Below are 19856 nucleotides of genomic sequence, written 5' to 3'. Positions count from 1 at the left end.
AACACAAATATTCCTTGTGGATTAGTAAAAGGATGTACTTATGACTTAATAAAAAGATGTACGTATGTGTGTATATGATATAGAGATTAGGATTATGCCCGACCCGTTTGTGAGTTTAGGGCTTTTAGAAGTTTCCATGTAATGTCTATGTATAGTTGTAGTTATTAATAATAAAGGAATCCTGACTAAGTGTATGTATGTACGTATACGTTAATAGAAAAACACAAATATTCTTTGCGGATTAGTAAAAGGATGTACTTATGACTTAATAAAAGGATGTACGTATGTGTGTATACGGTATACCCACAAGCACTGTTGTAAAAGACCCTATTACTCATCGATTAATCTTCGATTAATCCTTTTTAAGAGCAATCCGTTTCGATTATTCAAAATCCGTTTAATTAATCGGCCAACGTTAATTGATGGGTTAAAATCGAATTTGGTAATAACGTTAATTATGTTTTATGTTAATAAAATGGATTAAAGATAACTTATATTCAGATAATGGAAAATATGTCCACCTAAGCTTTCTTCACTATGCTGGATGTTTCTAAGATTAATTCCTGATCAATTATATTCGATTACGCAACACGAACCTGATGATATCATGACCGTAAATCTATCTTTGAAAAATACGAAGCACCCTGTAACTGATCAAACAAATCATCTATTATAGGCAATGGTTTTATCAAACAAATCGGGCAACTATTCCTGATAAGTGCAATAAAGTAGCTAGAAAGTACAAGTTCATCCCTCAGAGAGTAAGGTTTAGAATTAAAATTACTAATAATTTTTCGAAAGAAAAGATTTGGATTAATTAGATTATTAATTAAACTAAAAAAACTAAAATAAAGTAAACGAAATTCTGATGAAAGCAATCCCTATGATTCTATTAACCGACTGATCATTTAATCTTACTCATGTATTGGTCGACTTAAGTTCACCTAAACACAAACGTGAATAAACAGAATAAAGCATAAGATTAATATTTGCACCTGAATCTGCTAAAGATCTAAACAGCTCAGATTCATTCACTCTACGGGGCACAATGAAGGGTCCGGGATCACCTAGCTTCGGTGACATATCACTCTTCTTCACAATAGAAGCACATTCTGCTTCAAGAAACGCGACCTTCATAATTATCTTGTTTCATAAAAGGTAGAAGTGTTTGTTTGGAGGGAAATGAGGGATACACTACCAGTAAGAATTGAGCTAGATAAGCGGTGCATTGACCTTCATAGTACTAGATGTCCTATTTGCGATGAGGGATTGGAAACTGTTGAACATATTTGTTGGTCGTGTGATTTTGCAATGGAGGTTTGGAATCGTGTCTAATAAAATAATTAATATATCTTTTATAGTACGAACTATAAACTTAATAAAACTTTCAAAAACTATTTTATATAATTAACGTTAACTAACTAACTTACTGGCTCACGATTACCCTTTCCAACTGTTTGTGTGGTTAACGATTTACTCAAACTTAAAAGTCAAAATCTTCTTAAACTCGTTAATTATCTTGGTTAACATCTCGGGTGAGATTGAAGTAATTATGTTTATATAATTACAGAAGGACCTGGCTGGCCGTAGTGGTCAAGACATAAAATAAAAACATTACCCCAAAATATTACTCCATCCGTCCCATAATATGTGTCATGTTTGAATTTTCAAAGTTTTTCTTTCTCAACTTTGAATCCACGATTAATTATTGAATTGTTGATTACTCCTTTCAAAATCTCAACCGATTAATCCCCCAATAATGAATTATGCAACCTTGCCCACAAGTGATCTGATTTGTATATTGCTTTTCATTGCATTCCTTGCGGATTCAAGGAGATTATGAATTTATGATGTATCTTTGTAAGTGGTTGGTCTAATAAAACCATACAAAATTTAAAATAAAATTATTATGTAGTGGCTGTGTTAATTTTATCACATTTCTACCCTTAGATATATTTTTTTAAACATTATAATCAAAGAAATAAATATTCTTTTTTTTTTCGAAAAGCGAATATTATTAGAAACACGAGAGGCTTAAGGGAGCCCCACCCATTACAAATACTCGAAGGGAGCAAAAACAGGAGCAAAAACACTTGGCTATGAAAACCGAAAACAAATAGATGTTGCCGAGATTGCAACTACACGATCAGAAGCTATACAACTTAAACATTGACACAGATACAAGACTTCAGTACCCTACGTGATGTAACCACTTGGTTTCGTAAGCCATTGAAGCCATTCGATCTTCAAACCTTTGACCAGAGAGGAGATCCATTAGAACGATTTTAGTTGAATCTCCATCAAAGCCGAAGGCCCATTCCAACTTGAACCCGCAAAAACTTGATGATTTCTATTCTTCCACAATAAATATGAACACGTCCACTCCGTATCTTGCCAAATCTTTGAACCCACCCAAGTCGTTGAAATATTATTTTTCCCCCAGAAACCTTCGTTTACACTTAAATTAGTGATTGGATCCAATCCCCGCCACTGGTGTATTCTTTCTTAAACATCTAAAGAATGTCGGCAAAGAAAAAGCGAGTGTTCGATTGTTTCCACATCATTATCGCACATAGAACATCTTATTGAATCAAGATCAACACCTTTTTTGTCCAAGTCAACACGAGTAGGGATGCGTTTCCTTAGAACCCTCCATATGAAGACTTTTACTTTGCTCGTAACTAAGTTATTTTTGAGTGTTTCTTGCATGTATCTGTTGTCCGCTAACATTTGATCATCAATTAATCTCGCCGAGTTTTTAGTAGTGAATAAGCCGTTTGTTGATAGCTTCCAAAACCAAGTATCATTACCCCTATCCTGTTTTGCATAGTTATCGATAAGGTTGGTAAGTTGCTGAAGTTCATTGCCTGCTCGCCCAATAATTTCTCTGTTACAGCTCCAAGAAAACCGTCGCGACTGCTCTTCCCAAGATACTCGATCCCTAACTGTTGTTGTCTTGTCGGATTCTAGATGATATAATCTTCGAAACATCTCCCCGAGTGGTGTATTTGATAACCACAAATCGTTTCAAAAAAACAGTGTTGCTACCATCGCCGATTTGTTTGATAATCGAGCTGTTAAAATTCACACCTGTCTTATTTATATCGCAACATTCAAGCACAATGTTAAACCACACACTACCTTTCCCTTGCGGTCTGTTAGGGCCCATAGGTACAAGTAGCCCATTCGAACCATAAATGCTTTTTAAAAATAGGGACCCAAAGAGAATTCGGTTCGGTTTTGACCCGCTAAAACCATTTACCCAAAAGAGCAAGATTTTCCCCCCTAAAGTGATCCGATATTAAGACCTCATTTTCCATAAGGCATTAGAGAATCTTCCCATTTTACCCAAATAATTTTAGAACGCTCACCCGACCCGCCCCAAAAAACATTTCATCTAATACTCTCGAGGGATTTAATAACACTCAAGGGGGTACGAAAGAGAGAAGTAATATATCGGTAAACTATTTAGAACCGACTTTACAAGCGTTAACCGTCCACCGAATGAAATCGTTTTCGCCTTCCACTCTGCGAACCTTGTGTTAAACTTATCGATAACCGGTTTCCAACTTTTAACCCGATTAATATTTTTCCCAATAGGCAACCCTAAGTAGGTAAAAGGAAACTCCCCAACTTTACATGAAACCCGCAAGGCCATTCCATCCACTTCATCTTTTCTCACCCCAAGACCGGAGATTTGACTTTTTTGATAATTGATTCTAAGACCGGACGCCCTTTCAAAACAACCAAACAACTTCATAAGATTACAAAAGGTTTGCCTATTCCATTCCCCTAGAAAGATGGTGTCATCCGCGTATTGAATATGTGAAATCACCACATTATCCGAACCAATTTTAACTTCTTTGAAAAGACCTACTTCGATTGCTTTTTTTGTTAGCATGTTCAAACCTTCCGCCGCGATAATAAAGAGGAAAGGTGACAAAGGGTCACCTTGTCTCACACCCCTTTCTAACTTGAACTCGGATGTTAGAGATCCATTAACTAAAACAAAAATGGTAGCCGACTTAAAGAAAGCAAGCATCCATTTCCTCCACCTCTCACCGAACCCCATTTTGCTAATCATCTCTAAAAGAAAATCCCAACGTAGACTATCAAAGGCCTTTTCAAAGTCAACTTTAAAGATGAGACTCTTCATTTTGTGCTTGATTAAAAACTCGATAGCTTCGTTTGCAATAAGAGCCCCATCTAGAATGAATCTTCCTTTTAAAAAGGCACTCTTTGTTCATGACGAATAAGGTTCGGGATCACCTTACTAATTCTCATGGATAAGATCTTGGCAAGTAATTTATAGTAGCAACCAATTAAGCTTATAGGACGAAAGTCACTCAAGCCTATCGGATCTAATTTCTTTGGTACTAGGGTGATAAACGAAGCATTACACCCATTCAAGATTTCCTCTTTTTCCCAAAACCAATTAAGCGCGCTTAAAAAATCATCTTTGACCAAATCCCAATGCTTCTTAAAGAAACCAAACTTAAACCCGTCCGGTCCCGGTGCTTTCGAGCTACAGAACTCATTCAACGCCTCAAGAATTTCACCTTTCGAAAACCTATCCTCTAAACTGTCAGCTTGTGAGCTGGTGAGTAAGTTTGATGGTATGTGATTCCCACTATTCGAAAATTTAAGGCTGCCACCATCGTTTCTTCTTTTAAATCGAGCTTGGAAGTGATTAAACACCTCTTGTTTAACATCAATCGGGTCTTCACTCCATATCCCATTGATGGTAAGTCCCCGAATGTTTCGTTTTGAGTACCTTCTTTTAATTGCGGAATGAAAGTAGTTCGTGTTTTCATCTCCATCCACCACCCATCTAACCCGACATTTTTGCCTAGCTATATTTGCTTTTATTTTTTCTTTTTCGGACCACTTTGTAGCGACCCGACAAAATCGTCATTGACGGAGCCATCTACTTAGGTCTCGTTACGTGGTCATAAGTCTTTAAAACAACGTTTGACCAAAATATGTCGCATTCATTTCAATTGTAAAGATATTTCAAAGTTTACAAATTAGTTCAACGACTAATTAAGTTACAACGTTCTAAGGTACAAATGAAACCTATGCGACACAATTTAAAGTAAAGTCAAAAGACGCTCCAAATATGCATGTATACTCGACATCCAAGCAAGTATCAAAATAGTGTGCGGAAGCATGTATCACTTAGCATTCAAGGACCTGAGAAAAACATAGAAAATTTATCAACGAAAACGTTGGTGAAATCATAGGTTTAGTAAGTAAGTAAGTAAGTTGAATCACGAGATTTGTAACGTTGATATAATAGTAAATCATTCTAAAAGTTATTGTTATTTCGAGCACCCAATTATCAAGACTTAACTGTCACGAACCCCATTAATATAGTGTCAGAACATACACTTATCCCCGAAAATATATTTCATCCGATTAACGGTAGCGAACCGTCCGAATGAGGGTTTGTCAAACCCGTATGGCCACACAACATAAGTTCTCACTTACACCCGGCAAGTGTAACAAATGATAATTGAATTTAGGAATTTTTGTTCTAACTCGTACGTAGAATGGCGGTTTTCGTACTTGCTTTCACGTTGTAAAACGAAACGTTTATGTTTTCTCATCCCAAATATAAGTATAAAAGAGTAAAAGTGGGACTATGATCTCACCGTAGTTGCACTTCAAAGTGTTTGAAATTAAACGTTGTGCAAATGAAAGTTGCTTAGCCTTGACCTAAACATATAATTTGTATCAATTACTGGTTATGACACAAGTTCGGTTAAAGTTGTTCAATTAGTCCTATGGCTCGTTACGACTCAATTATATAGCATGTGAATCAAAATTGTCAAGTTTCATGCAAGGTACAAGTATAAAAGTAGGTTAGAACGATTGCATAAGTATTTGGTTAAGTTTGATTAAAAGTCAACTTTGGTCGGGTCAAAGTCAACAAAAAATTCAGCACGTTCGGGTCGGGTCCCGGACAATTTTTCTAAGTTTCATAATCATATATGAGTATGTTAGAACAAGTTTCATGTTAATCGGAGGTGCGTAGCTGATGTGCGTAGAGGTGTATACGAAATAGTTATATTTTTACTACAAAATACTATTTAATACGATACAATTTTACACAAGTTATTTATTTATTTATAGAGTGGATATACCTAAACCTTGCTACAACACTTATAGGCAGTGTACCTAATCGTACAGTAGTGTAGTTTTTAGTAAGTCCGGTTCGTCCAAAGGGAACTCGCCAAGTTTAACGCTATATTTTTAACTTATAATTGTAAAAATACAAAAATATATATAAGTAGTATTATTATTATAAAAAGGGGTTTTTACCGTTTAATGACCGGTTTGTCGATTTTAAAACTTAAGTCGCAGTTAAAACCTAATGTAAAATATTAAAAATAAATATAACTTAATTTTAAGCGTAAAGTAAATAACGATAATGAAATTGCGATAAATAAAATGACGATAAATAAAATTGCGATAATTAAAAAGTACAATAATTAAAAGTGTATTTAAATAAAATGACAGTAAATAAAAGTGCGATAATTAAAAGTGCAATTAAATATGAAATAAAGGAATTATGCTTATTTAAACTTCCGTAATCATGATGTTTGACGTGTGGATTTTAGTTTATTACCATGGGTTAATTGTCCTTTGTCCTGGATTATTCAATATGTCCATATGGTTTTGTCCATAATAGTCCATCAGTCATAAATATAAAATGCGAGAGTCTTCGTCAAATTATCCTTATACCCGAAGTCAAATATTCCAACTAATTGGGGATTCGAATTGTAACAAGGTCTTAATACTTTGTTTAATGAATACACCAGGTTATCGACTGCGTGTAATCCAAGGTTTTATTTCTTTGTTAATAATTACACCAATTACCCTTGAATGTAATCCACCCCTGTTTCAACTAGTCCATTAACTATTAATCCAGTTCCGTGTCCGGTAAAATGAACAATTATTGGTATTTATAGATATCCCGCCCACCGTACCCAGTCAAGCGTATGTGGTTATATATAAATACGTCAAATTATATGTCTATATATTAAATTAACGAGGTATCATTTAGTTAATATAAAGCCCATTAATAACCCATAGTCTAATTTCCACAAGTGTCGTTCTTTTGTCCAAACCCCAATTATGGTACAAAGCCCAAATACCCAATTTTAATATTTAGCCCAACATCACGATTACTTCGGCTTAAATAAGCATAATAATAACTTAGCTACGAGTAATTAATTTAAAAAGGTTGAACATAACTTACAATGATTAAAAATAGCGTAGCGTTACACGGACAGAATTTTGACTTACACCCTTACAACATTCGCTAACATACCCTTATTATTAAAATTAAAATTATAATATATATATATATATATATATATATATATATATATATACGTTGAGATTGAGGAGAAGAAAAAGATGTGTTTTGATCGATCACAAAACTGCTTTTTATAGAGATGTGGACAGATACTGTTCACCATGCGATCGCATGAGATTTAGGCCTCCAGGCCATGCGATCGCATGGCCTCTTTTTCCAGCTCACATGATTTTGTTTCCTAGCTTGCCGACGGTTTAATAAATAAATATAATATATAAATAATTTTAAGAATTATTTAAATATTATATTATATTTATGTGCATAGTTGACTTGTAATTTTTAGTCCGTTGCGTCGAGCGTTGAGAGTTGACTCTGGTCCCGGTTTCGGATTTTCGAACGTCCTTGCGTACAATTTAATATCTTGTACTTTGCGTTTTGCGTCTTGTACTCTTGTAATTTTGAGACGTTTCTCATCAATAATTTAAACCACTTTGATTGTACTTTGTACTTTTTAGCTTTTTGGTCGTTTGCGTCTTCAATTTGTCGAATCTGTCTTTTGTCTTCACCTTTTATTATTTAAACGAATATCACTTATAAATAGAACAATTACAACTAAAAGCTTGTCTTTCTTGAGAGATAATGCTATGAAATATATGTTCGTTTTAAGCATTATTAAATATTCCCACACTTGAGTGTTGCTTGTCCTCAAGCAATATGGCCTTGAAATAAAAATACTAGAATCACTTCTTTATTCTTCACACTTTGTACATCAGTGATTTCTATACGGCGGTATGAACAATGGTAGTAACGATGTGGTTTACAGTCCCATATGACTATGAAAATTTAGATCCTTAAGGAAATTGGATCTTTATGAAAACATTTGATCTTTTGAAAATTCAATCTAGTTTTTACCCTAGATAAGTTTTCCGGAATAACCCTTCACCGGTGTTTGCAAAATTGTTTTTGTGGGTTTTGTGGGTTTCAGATTTGAAAATTTTAGCTCAAAACTTATGGTTTTGTGTCACCCACTTGCTAACCTTGTATTGGGAAAGCAACACGTCCAGTATACTTGCTCCGTATATTACCTTTCTGTAAACTACCGTCCGGTTGTAAAGGAAAGCATTGAACAAGCAACTGTTAAGGCAATGTCCCCTGACATGCTTTTAATTATGGTCTATATCGTGTCGGATGCAATTACTATCCTTTGTAGGAGCAATAGTAAAGCTCACCCTATAGTTTTTCGGTCTGGCACAAGGTCCTGTCTTTGACCATGCTATGCAACCACCATTTTACGGTTGACACCCGATTTGGTTCAGGTGACCTAATGAATTCCAGGTGAATTTCTAGGATTTTACGTTCAATGATAATGAACGCATTGAAAATAGGATTTTTCAGAAAACAAATCGGTTTGTAATTTTGATCAAAATATTTTCTCGTTCAAGCTCGAGTTTAGATATCATTGAATTCCATGAGTTTGTAATTCTCAATCTTTAAGGTCAATCTTAAGGATTGAGTAATATCAGGCTTAAAAGCTGATTTTTGATCTTTAAGGAGATTATCCTTTCTGGGGGTCTGATTCATTAGTCTTATTAAGCTAATTTGCACAGCGTCCTCCCCATTTTACGAGACAGATCCTCTCATGGTTAGGATAAGTCTGACCACTTGGCGACCCTGTTTGATGCTGAGGTCCGTGGATTTCCTGCTTATTTTAGAGATGACTTTTCTAGATTTTTCGTCAACCTACAGCTGGTCTGGACGACAACTTTCTGACCTAAATCAAGAAGCGCGTTTCTTTTTCGGAAGACTTTACTTCCTTTTAATGATGGAATTGATTCATCGTGTAGATCCATCTTTTCTATCAAATATATTATAAGAAATTGGTAAAACTGATAAAATTGTCCAAAACAAAAGTATCTTCAGTTATTTGTACAAAAATATGTGATATATGTTTTAAATAACTTGGTAAATTTTTCCCACACTTGGCTTTTATTTTCCTTTCTTTTCCTTTTTATTGTCCTCTATTCCATTTTAAATGTGGGTTGTTTCTCAATTTATGTCCTTTCCGAGGTAACAATAACTTCGGTGTTAACACCTAGTTTTATCGTTCATAAATATGTATAAACATGATTTTGAATTCATTTAATTGAAAATTTTGAAAAATTTTACTAGAATTGGGTAGTTAGTATATAAGACTAGGGCTGTTCTTTATTATCAGAGAGCACTAGATTCTAATACAACTACTGCGTTACTAGTATTTTTAATGGTAACCAAGTGTATAAGTCAAACTTTTTTTTTTTAAAATCCGAAAGAATTTAACCCCTTCCCACACTTAAGATCTTGCAATGCCCTCATTTGCAAGAAATCAGTAACAATTTAAATTATTGAGGGTGATTAGCGTAGAAAAATGATTAAATTTTACCAAAGTTTCCAAACATATTAGCGTTTGTTTGTTGAATGATAAATGGTGCACATCATTTGTTCATTCCGTCTTGTTGTTACATCACATTTGTTTTTCTTTTTGTCATCAAAATTAGTAGCTTTTGCTGAACTTAATGCCAGTCTTTGAAAATGCGCTGTTTTACCCTGTTGTATACAATTGACAATATACATACATATAAATATAAACATGCATGGTAATTTGAAATGGGACTTAAAATCCCACTTTCAAATCAAATATGAAATATTAGTACAACATAATAAAAATATTAAACATTACAATAAAAGTATCAATATTTGTATGTTTAAACATAAATAAAATAATAATAAAAAGATAAAAATCATAAAAATCACCAACGGAACTATATCAATCTGGATAGGGGTTCCAGTTCATTTCATCGGTCGGGTTCCATGGTTGGTGATAGGTGTACTGGTAGGCCTGGTTAGGGTCGTAGAGAGTATATGGTGGTCTCATCTCGGGCTGGTGTGGAGGATAGTAAGCAGGTCAGGTCGGTACGTAGTGATCCTGAGGTGATAGCCGGCTCATGATCTGACGCTGATGATAGTCCCATCTATCATGCTATCGTTGCCTGGAATGCTCGTACTCATTCCGGGCTTGCCACTGCTCGTACCGTCTATGTCTCTCCTCGTTTGTCATATCTACCTCATCTACACGCTGGTAGACGTCAGTCATAGCCTCCCTAATGACATCCCTAATTTCATCTGCTTCCTCCATTTCCTCATCTGAACCTCTCTCTACCAGAGGATGATTACCAACATATGGTATTGCCTGATTGCGTCTACTCTTTAATACCTTAGCACCCTGATAGACCCTCAATCCTAAAAGCTCAACCTGTTCCCTACATTCCAAAAGTGGACCCCATTGATCCCTATCTACACCCAAATACTCTCCAATGAGAGTAACAAAAATACCTCCTACTATTATTCCCCCTTCCTGTATTCCTTCCACCATCTTAGACAAATAAAAACCAACACAGTAAGGGATATTAACAAAGCCTCTTGGGTCTCGAATACACTTTAGGTAAAATAAATCATGTAAGGTCATTTTCTCCTTGTTGTGACCTCTCTGTGTAATCGAGTTAGCCAGAAATCTATGAATTATACGAAGCTCGGCTCTGTGAATATGTAAGTAGGTGTGTGTTCCTGCCCGCCCAAAAACATTAAAATCTGACATACGCCTCCAGACGGCGTTAGCATCAAAATTCCTATCTACCCTTTCACCATGATAAATCAAATTCATACAATCGAGTAGTAGTAATTCAGTGGGCGTATATATCTGTAAAGCCCTGGCCATGTCCAGCATGGACATCCTGTACATCCTACGGCCAAGTATAAATCTAAGAAAACTTCTATCATCTAACCTAACTACATCCGTATTAAGTGAAATAGTACTCATAAGCTCAACGCACCATTCCTTATATACAGGTCTACGAATGGTGAATAAACGTTCCTAATCGGGAAAAGAAGAGCTGCCATACCTTTGGATCAGATGCTGTCTAACTGAGTTAGCAAGTTGGACCCTTTTCAAAGGCTCCCAATCGATTACCCTTGGCACTTCTACATTTTTCGGTACCAATTTGAATTTGTTACTTTGATATGTTGGGTAATCTTTCCAGCTTCGATCAAATCTCATATTAGGATGCAACTGTTCTTCATGAATCGTTGGGTGTTGTACTATCAGATGCATTGGAAATACTACGCAGGCATCAATATATTCTAGTTGCGGATCATAATATGGAACATGTTGATCAGGTTGTTGTTGTTGTTCCTGTTGTTGCTCCGGTTCAGGTTCATATTGCATTTCCGGTTCAGGTTCTGGAGCAGGTTGTTTAGATGATGATGATGCACCATCAGTATTATTAAATCTCTGCAAAACACATTAAACACAAAATTTGTGCATCCAAATATGCATTAGTGTTAGCAAAATAACAAATTAACACAATTACAATAACATGTTAAATCAAAATTAAACTTATACGCATTTTCACAATTTTAACAATTCTACACTTTTTTAAATAAGCATTTATGAAAATGTTTACAAAGTTCATAAGCATTCAACTCAAATAACATGTTAAAATAACCATTACTAGCAATTAAACAAGTTTCAAATGGCATTTACATCAATTTAATCAAGTTCATGAATTTTATACCTAAAAAGTCCACTTTAATTCTCAAAAATCATGTTTAGGATCAAAGTTTGGATCATTTAGCTACCTAAACATGTTACACTAGTTAATTTAGCAATAATTCATGAAAAAAATCGGCCATAACCTGTTTATATCAAAAAGCCCCAAATTGCTCAAGAACACAAACCCTAGATTCCTAAAAATTTTGAAGTTTTTGGCTTCAAATCATGTTAAATAGCATCAATCTAGGTTATACATGCATAATATACTAACAATTTAACTCTAATTACACTAGAAATTAACAAAATCAAATTAGGTAAAATATAGCTCAAGAACACTAAAAATCAAATTTAAAGAGGTTTAGGGGTGTAATTGTTACCCTTCTTGATAAACTTCTTATCAAATTCATGATTAGAGCGGATTATAGCAAGAAATTTGGTTGATTTTGGTGAAAAAATGACGATTTTTGGGTGATTTTATGGATGTGTTCGTATGTATGTGTGTGTGTTTAGTGAGACAGAGAGCAGCTCGCTGAGAGTTTTAATCCTGACCAGTTTTTTGACACCATGCGACCACATGGTTTTTGTGAAGGAACCCCATGCGATCGCATGGGGTCGGTTTTTTTTTTTTTTTATTTATAAAAACCATTACTAATAAAACATATAATTAATTAAAAATTAAAATTTTGTTTCTTTTTAGGATGAGGGCGTTTCGGATCGTTGTCCTAGTCCATCCCTCGACAAAATTTTAAAATTTGTCATTTTTAAGCGCGGTTTTAAAAGTAAAGATTTTTGGGTTTTTAATGTTTTTGGCATACTTTAATTCAATAAGATTAAAAATAATGATAATAAAAGTTCTCGTCCCTCGAGTAAAGCAATTTCGGTTCAACGACCTAGTTTTCAACTCTCGATGAATTTTAAAAATCATATTTTTAACTTAGTGAAATAAAGTAAATTTTTGTTTTTAAATTCACACCAAACTTAAATTTAAATTGCATAAAATTAAAAATTCATACCAAATTTATATTATATTTTTGTTTTTATACATACAAACTTATTTTAAAAATATTAATTTTTCAAATATTTACAAACTTAAATATATTGATTTTAAAAAGTTTACAATAATAATTTAATATTTATATATTAATTTTAAAAACAAGGTAAAAATTAAAAATTAAAAATCTTTATGGTCTTTTATCCCACTTTAATCAATCAAATATTATCAAAAATATACGCCCCTCTTTTCGGTAAAGTAATTTCGGTTCAACGACCTAGTTTTACTCCTGACGAATTTTTGAAATATTTTGGGTTGATTGATTAAAGATATTTATACCTTAAGAATAAACGGTAAATTTCGCAGTGATGTAATAAATTTTTGTATGATATCAATAATTTCGGTTACGCATACCTAATTTAATTAAATACCAATTTAATACTTTATAGCGAACGATTCAGCGTTTATTATCAAAAGGTTAAAAGCAATAAAAATAAAAATAAAAACTGTACATACTTACCTATGAGAAAGAATTCTCAGAGGAGAGTCGTGTGATTTGATTTTCCATAGCTACGTAAGCATAACCTCAAATCTTTAATATCTTTTCTTCTAAACATATTAACGGTCCTTCTCTGCTTAGAGTAAAAAATTCGGTATTTGAATATGTTTGATTGTTTGAACATTTACCTTCGTGTGACCATTTTCCGCATTTATAACATCTTTCAAGGTGTCGTGCTCTTCTTTTTGTTGCGGATTTTGATTTTCCTTTACCAAAATGTATCTTATGATGATCTTTTCTGAGTTCTTTTCTTACTTCGTCTATTTTGCCTCTTATGAATGATACCAGTTCACTCGAAAGTGTGTCATTATTACGTTTAGTAATCATAGCATGTAGCATTAGACCATGGTTCAAATCAAAGGAATTCTTCATCTCGTAAAACCTAAAAAAAAATAAAAATTCAGAATGGGGGGAGAAGACTAGTTCTTTAGGGTCTGCTAGGGAAAGACCATTCGGATTCCATTCTCGGAAACTACACGAAAACAGAATATCTAACTCTAACAGAAATATATATTACCCTAAAAAGATTCAATTCTCCCCACACTTAGTTAGCTGTGGTATCGAATTTGTGATTAAATTCATTGTCAATTGGTTTATCAACAACTTGTATATCTCTGACTTTTGCTTCAATCCATTTGTTGATTTCCTCCGTAACTTTCACAAATTCAACTAACATCGCCTTTTCTTTTGGTGATAAATTAGATACTAATCGGTTACATAACTTAAAGTTCCCCTTAATCCTAGCATCATGAATCCGTTTATAAAGTTTCTTCATTGAACTGTTAAAAACGGGTTCATCTAATTTTGTATCATCAACGGGGTTCTTTGTTATCGGATCATCATTAAGTGTTTCTTCATCTTCCCCATACTTATGTGTTTTTATTGGTTTAACAGTTTTGGTTGGTGGAGATCTAAACTTTCGGTTCACAAAGGTGATCGATTTATCACCATCCCTAAGTGTCATTCTACCTTCTCTTACATCAATGAACGCCTCGGTGGTTGCTAAAAATGGGCGAGGACCTAAAATTATAGGAATATCAAGGTTTTCCTCCATATTAATAACTATGAAGTTTGCAACAAAGGTCAAACTTCCCACGTTAACAAGTAAATTATTTGCTATTCCAACCGGGTGTTTAATGGTTAGGTCAAATGATTGAACACCTATTTTGGTTGGTTTTAATTTACCCATACCTAATCTTTTGTATAAGGAAAGAGGTATAATATTTGCACTTGCTCCTAAATCTGCGAGTCCATTATATATAGCACCATCATTAAGCAAGCAAGAAATGATAAATTCACCCGGGTCTCCTACTTTAGTAAGTCGAGTTGGTTTGTTAACCTTTTTTGGGTGTTCTTTTCTTGGTTCTTTCACTTCTATTTGAACTTCTTTTTCTTCATTTCTTGGAATGGAAGGTTTGTATAAGAATTCTTCTTCATCACTCCAATTTGAATCCTCCGCATTTTTCAATTTTGATTTTTCATATGTTGTTAATAACATATTTATGTTTTCATTTTGAAGGTTTTCTTGGGTAGTGAAATTATGATTGACTTCATTGTCAACTTCCATCAGACCATGTATGTAATGTTTAACTCTGTGACCATTAACCTTAAATTCAATTCCATTTGAATTTATTAATTCTACTGTTCCGTATGGGAAAACTCTTTTGACTATGAATGGTCCAGACCATCTTGATTTCAATTTTCCAAGAAATAGCTTGAATCATGAATTGAAAAGAAGAACTCTGTCTCCTTCTTTAAATTCTTTTGAACTTCTGATTCTTTTATCATGCCATTTCTTCGTTCTTTCTTTATAGATTAACGAATTTTCATATGCTTCATGTCTTAATTCTTCTAATTCATTTATTTGACTTAATCGTTGACGTCCAGCTTCATGTAAATCAAGATAACATGTCTTCAAAGCCCAAAATGCTTTGTGCTCAATTTCTATTGGTAGATGACATGCTTTTCCGTAAACGAGTTTAAAAGGTGTGGTTCCAATTGGAGTTTTGTAGGCTGTTCTAAAAGCCCAGAGTGCATCCTCCAATTTCATTGACCATTCCTTCGGATTTGATCCTACAGTTTTCTCTAGAATACGTTTTAAAGCTCGGTTGGTATTTTCAACTTGTCCACTTGTTTGTGGATGATACGCGGTTGAGATTTTATAAGTTACTCCATATCTTTTGAGAACTTTCTCAAGTTGATTATTACAAAAATGAGTACCCCGATCACTTATTAAAGCTTTCGGTGTTCCGAACCTTGCAAAAAGACGTTTTAAAAAGTTGACTACAACTCGTGCATCATTAGTTGGGAGAGCTTGTGCTTCCGCCCATTTAGATACATAATCAATGGCAACGAGAATGTAGAGATTATTATGAGATTTTGGAAATGGACCCATAAAGTCAATACCCCAAACGTTAAATACTTCACATACTTGAATGACATTTTATGGCATTTCATCACGTTGACTTATTTTTCCGGCCCTTTGACATGCATCACAGGATTTGCAAAGAAGGTGTGCGTCTTTGAAAATTGTAGGCCAATAGAATCCAGCGTCGTAAACTTTTCTTGCTGTGAGTTGAGGCCCATAATTCCCTCCTATTGGTCCTGTGTGACAATGGTTTAAGATTTGACTTGCTTCATCCCCAAATATACATCGGCGTATTATTCCATCGGGACAACTTTTAAACAAATGTGGATCTTCCCAGAAATAGTGTTTTATATCACTAAAGAATTTCTTTCGTTTTTGGTACGACAACCCTTTTTCAAGGAATCCACATACTAAGTAGTTTGCATAGTCTGCAAACCATGGAATTTCACTATAATCTATCTTCAATAGATATTCATCAGGAAAGTTATCTTGTATGGCCGATTCATTTAGAACTTCTAATTCGGGATTTTCAAGACGAGAAAGATGATCAGCGGCGAGATTTTCTGCTCCCTTTTTATCTCGAATTTCAATATCGAATTCTTGTAATAGTAAGATCCAACGAATTAATCTTGGTTTGACATCTTGTTTTGAAAATAGGTATCTAAGAGCAGAATGGTCGGTATAGACCACCGTTTTAACTAGAACGAGATATGAACGAAATTTGTCAAAAGCAAAGACAATAGCAAGGAGTTCTTTTTCAGTAGTTGTATAATTCGTTTGTGCTCCTTGTAACGTCTTACTAGCATAATAAATAGGTTGAAATCGTTTTTCAATCCTTTGTCCTAAAACGGCTCCCATTGCAAAATCACTTGCATCGCATTTTAGTTCAAACGGTAGATTCCAATTTGGAGTTATCATGATCGGAGCGTTAGTGAGTTTTTCTTTAAGAATATTAAAAGATTTAATGCATTCATCTGAAAAGATGAATGGAGCATACTTTTCTAGGAGTTTATTCATAGGAGTGGCAATTTTAGAAAAATATTTTATGAAACGTCGGTAAAAACCTGCATGCCCTAGAAAACTCCTAACTCCTCTAACATTGGTGAGATGTGGAAGTTTAGCACTTACATATACTTTAGCTCTATCCACTTCAATTCCTTCCTTTGAGATTTTATGTCCAAGAACGATGCCTTCTTTAACCATGAAATGGCATTTCTCCCAATTAAGAACTAGATTTGATTGTTAGCATCTAATAAGCATTCGTTCAAGATTAACTAGACATGATTTAAATGTATCACCGAAGACTGAAAAGTCATCCATGAAAACTTCCATGCATTCTTCTATCATGTCGTGAAAAATCGCCATCATGCACCTTTGAAAGGTCGCAGGGGCATTGCAAAGTCCAAATGGCATGCGTTTGTAAGCAAAAGTACCATAAGGGCACGTGAATGTGGTTTTTTATTGGTCCTCGGGTGCTTTTGGAATTTGAAAATATCCGAAAAAACCATCAAGAAAACAATAGTAACTATTTCCGGCTAATCTTTCCAACATTTTATCAATGAAAGGTAAGGGAAAGTGATCTTTTCTGGTGGCGTCATTTAATTTTCTATAATCAATACAAACACGCCATCATGTTACAGTCCTAGTAGGAATAAGCTCATTTTTCTCATTTGTGATGACAGTCATGACACCCTTCTTAGGTACGCATTGAACTGGGCTTACCCATGGACTATCAGAAATTGGATAAAATAAACCTGCATCTAGCAGTTTAATAATTTCTTTCTTAACAACATCTTGCATATTAGGATTTAGTCTTCGTTAGCGTTGCACATACGTTTTGTGACCTTCTTCCATAAGGATTTTATGTGTGCAATACGAAGGACTTATTCCTTTAATATCATGAATCTTCCATGCAATAGCTGGTTTATAAGCTTTTAGCACAGAAATGAGTTGAGATTTTTCATTTTCAGTAAGAGAAGACGATATTATTACAGGTAATTCAGATTCATCATGTAAATAAGTGTATTCCAAATGGTTTGGAAGTGGCTTTAACTCTAATGTCGGTGGTTCTTCTATCGATGATTTATATCGATATCTGTCTTCCTCTTTTAGCATTTGAATTTCTTCTGTTGTTGGTTCATATCCATTAGCCATAAGTGTAGCTAACATTTCAGTTTCATCAATTGGTTCAGTTGCTTCTCCTAAAGAACATTCTCCTGTTCCTTGTAATTCTGGAAATTCTTCTAACAATTCTGCATGTGAATCTATAGTTTGAATATAATAACATGTATCATCTGCAGATTGCGGTTGTTGCATGGCTCTATCAACTGAAAAGGTAACACTCTCGTCCTCTATACTTAGGGTCAGTTTCTTACCAAACACGTCTTTTATTGGTTTAGCCGTGTTTAAGAATGGTCTTCCTAATATGAGAGGAACTCGAGAGTCTTCTTCCATATCCAGAATAACAAAATCTACTGGAAATACTAAAGTACCAACTTTAACTAGCATGTTTTCCATTATCCCTCTAGAATATTTTACTGATCGATCGGCTAGTTGTATACTTATTCTTGTTAGTTTCAATTCTCCAAGGTCTAGTTTAGCGTATAGTGAATATGGCATTAAATTTATACTAGCACCTAAGTCTGCCAATGCTTCTATTGAACTAAGACTACCCAGAAAACATGGAATCGTGAAACTTCCTGGATCAGATAATTTTTCTGGTATCTTATTCAACAGTACTGCAGAACAATTAGCATGCATAGTAACAGCCGAGAGTTCTTCCATTTTCTTTCTATTTGTGATTAGATCTTTCAGAAATTTAGCATATCTAGGCATTCCTGAAATCACATCAATGAAAGGAAGATTTATATTTATTTGTTAAAACATATCCAAGAATTTGGATTGCTCGGCTTCAAGTCTCTCTTTTCTCATTTTACTCGGGTAAGGAAGTGGTGGTTGGTATGGTTTAACATAAGGTTTAGCCTTAATTGTGTTATCTTCATTAACCTTTTCAACTACCGGTTCTGTTTTCTTATCTTATTCAGGTTGTGGTTCTTGTGGCATAGAAATAGTGTCCTCAGAAATTACAGGTATTTCAGGTGGTTTAAGTGTAATACCACTTCTCGTGGTAATAGCTTTAGCTGTTTCATTCCGGGGGTTAGCATTTGTATCGCTAGGTAGACTTCCCAGTTTTCTTTCACCTATTAACCTTGCTAGGTTGTTTACTTCTTGTTCTAGATTTTGAATAGAAGCTTGTTGATTTCTAAATGCTTGAGCATTTTGTTCATTGGTTTGTTTCTAAGATGTGAAAAACTGAGTTTGAGATTCAACTAGCTTCGACATCATATCTTCTAAATTTGGCTTTTTATCATCGGTTTGTGGTGGTTTGTTTTGAAAAATAGGTCTTTGCTGATTGTAAGTATTATTGGATACTTGTTGATTGCTAGGACCTTGTTGGTTGTTGTATGGAACATTTCAGTTATAATTCTGGTTTTGATTGTAGATCGGTCTTGGCGGTTGATAATTATTCTGATAATTATTTCTAGGCCTTTGGTTTAGATATGAAACATTCTCTCTTTGTTCCATTGTTAGTTCAATACTGAGACAATATTTTATCAAATGTGGTCCTCCACACTGCTCACAACTAATTCGTATTGAGTGAATATCCTTAGTCTTCTTTTCTATTCGTCTCTCGACAGCATCTATCTTTGCAGAAATGGAATCGAAGTCATGGCTAGAATCGGCTCTAGCTGCTTTAGATGATCTAACGATATCTTTTTCTTGGTGCCACTCATGTGAGTGGGAAGCAGTGTTATCAATAATTTTGTAAGCGTCAGTTGCGGTTTTCTTCATAATGGAACCACCAGCTGCTATATCGATGTCTTTTCTTGTAGTGATGTCGCATCCTTGGTAGAATATTTGTACTATTTGACAGGTGTCTAAACCATGTTGCGGACATCCTCTTAATAACTTTCCAAATCTTGTCCACGCTTCATATAGAGTTTCATTTGGCTTTTGTGTGAACGTAAC

Source organism: Rutidosis leptorrhynchoides, chromosome 4, assembly GCF_046630445.1.
Source record: "Rutidosis leptorrhynchoides isolate AG116_Rl617_1_P2 chromosome 4, CSIRO_AGI_Rlap_v1, whole genome shotgun sequence".
In the NCBI taxonomy this organism is placed as follows: domain Eukaryota; kingdom Viridiplantae; phylum Streptophyta; class Magnoliopsida; order Asterales; family Asteraceae; genus Rutidosis; species Rutidosis leptorrhynchoides.
The sequence above is the reverse complement of the archived record's forward strand: the minus strand, read 5'-3'. Positions refer to the sequence as shown.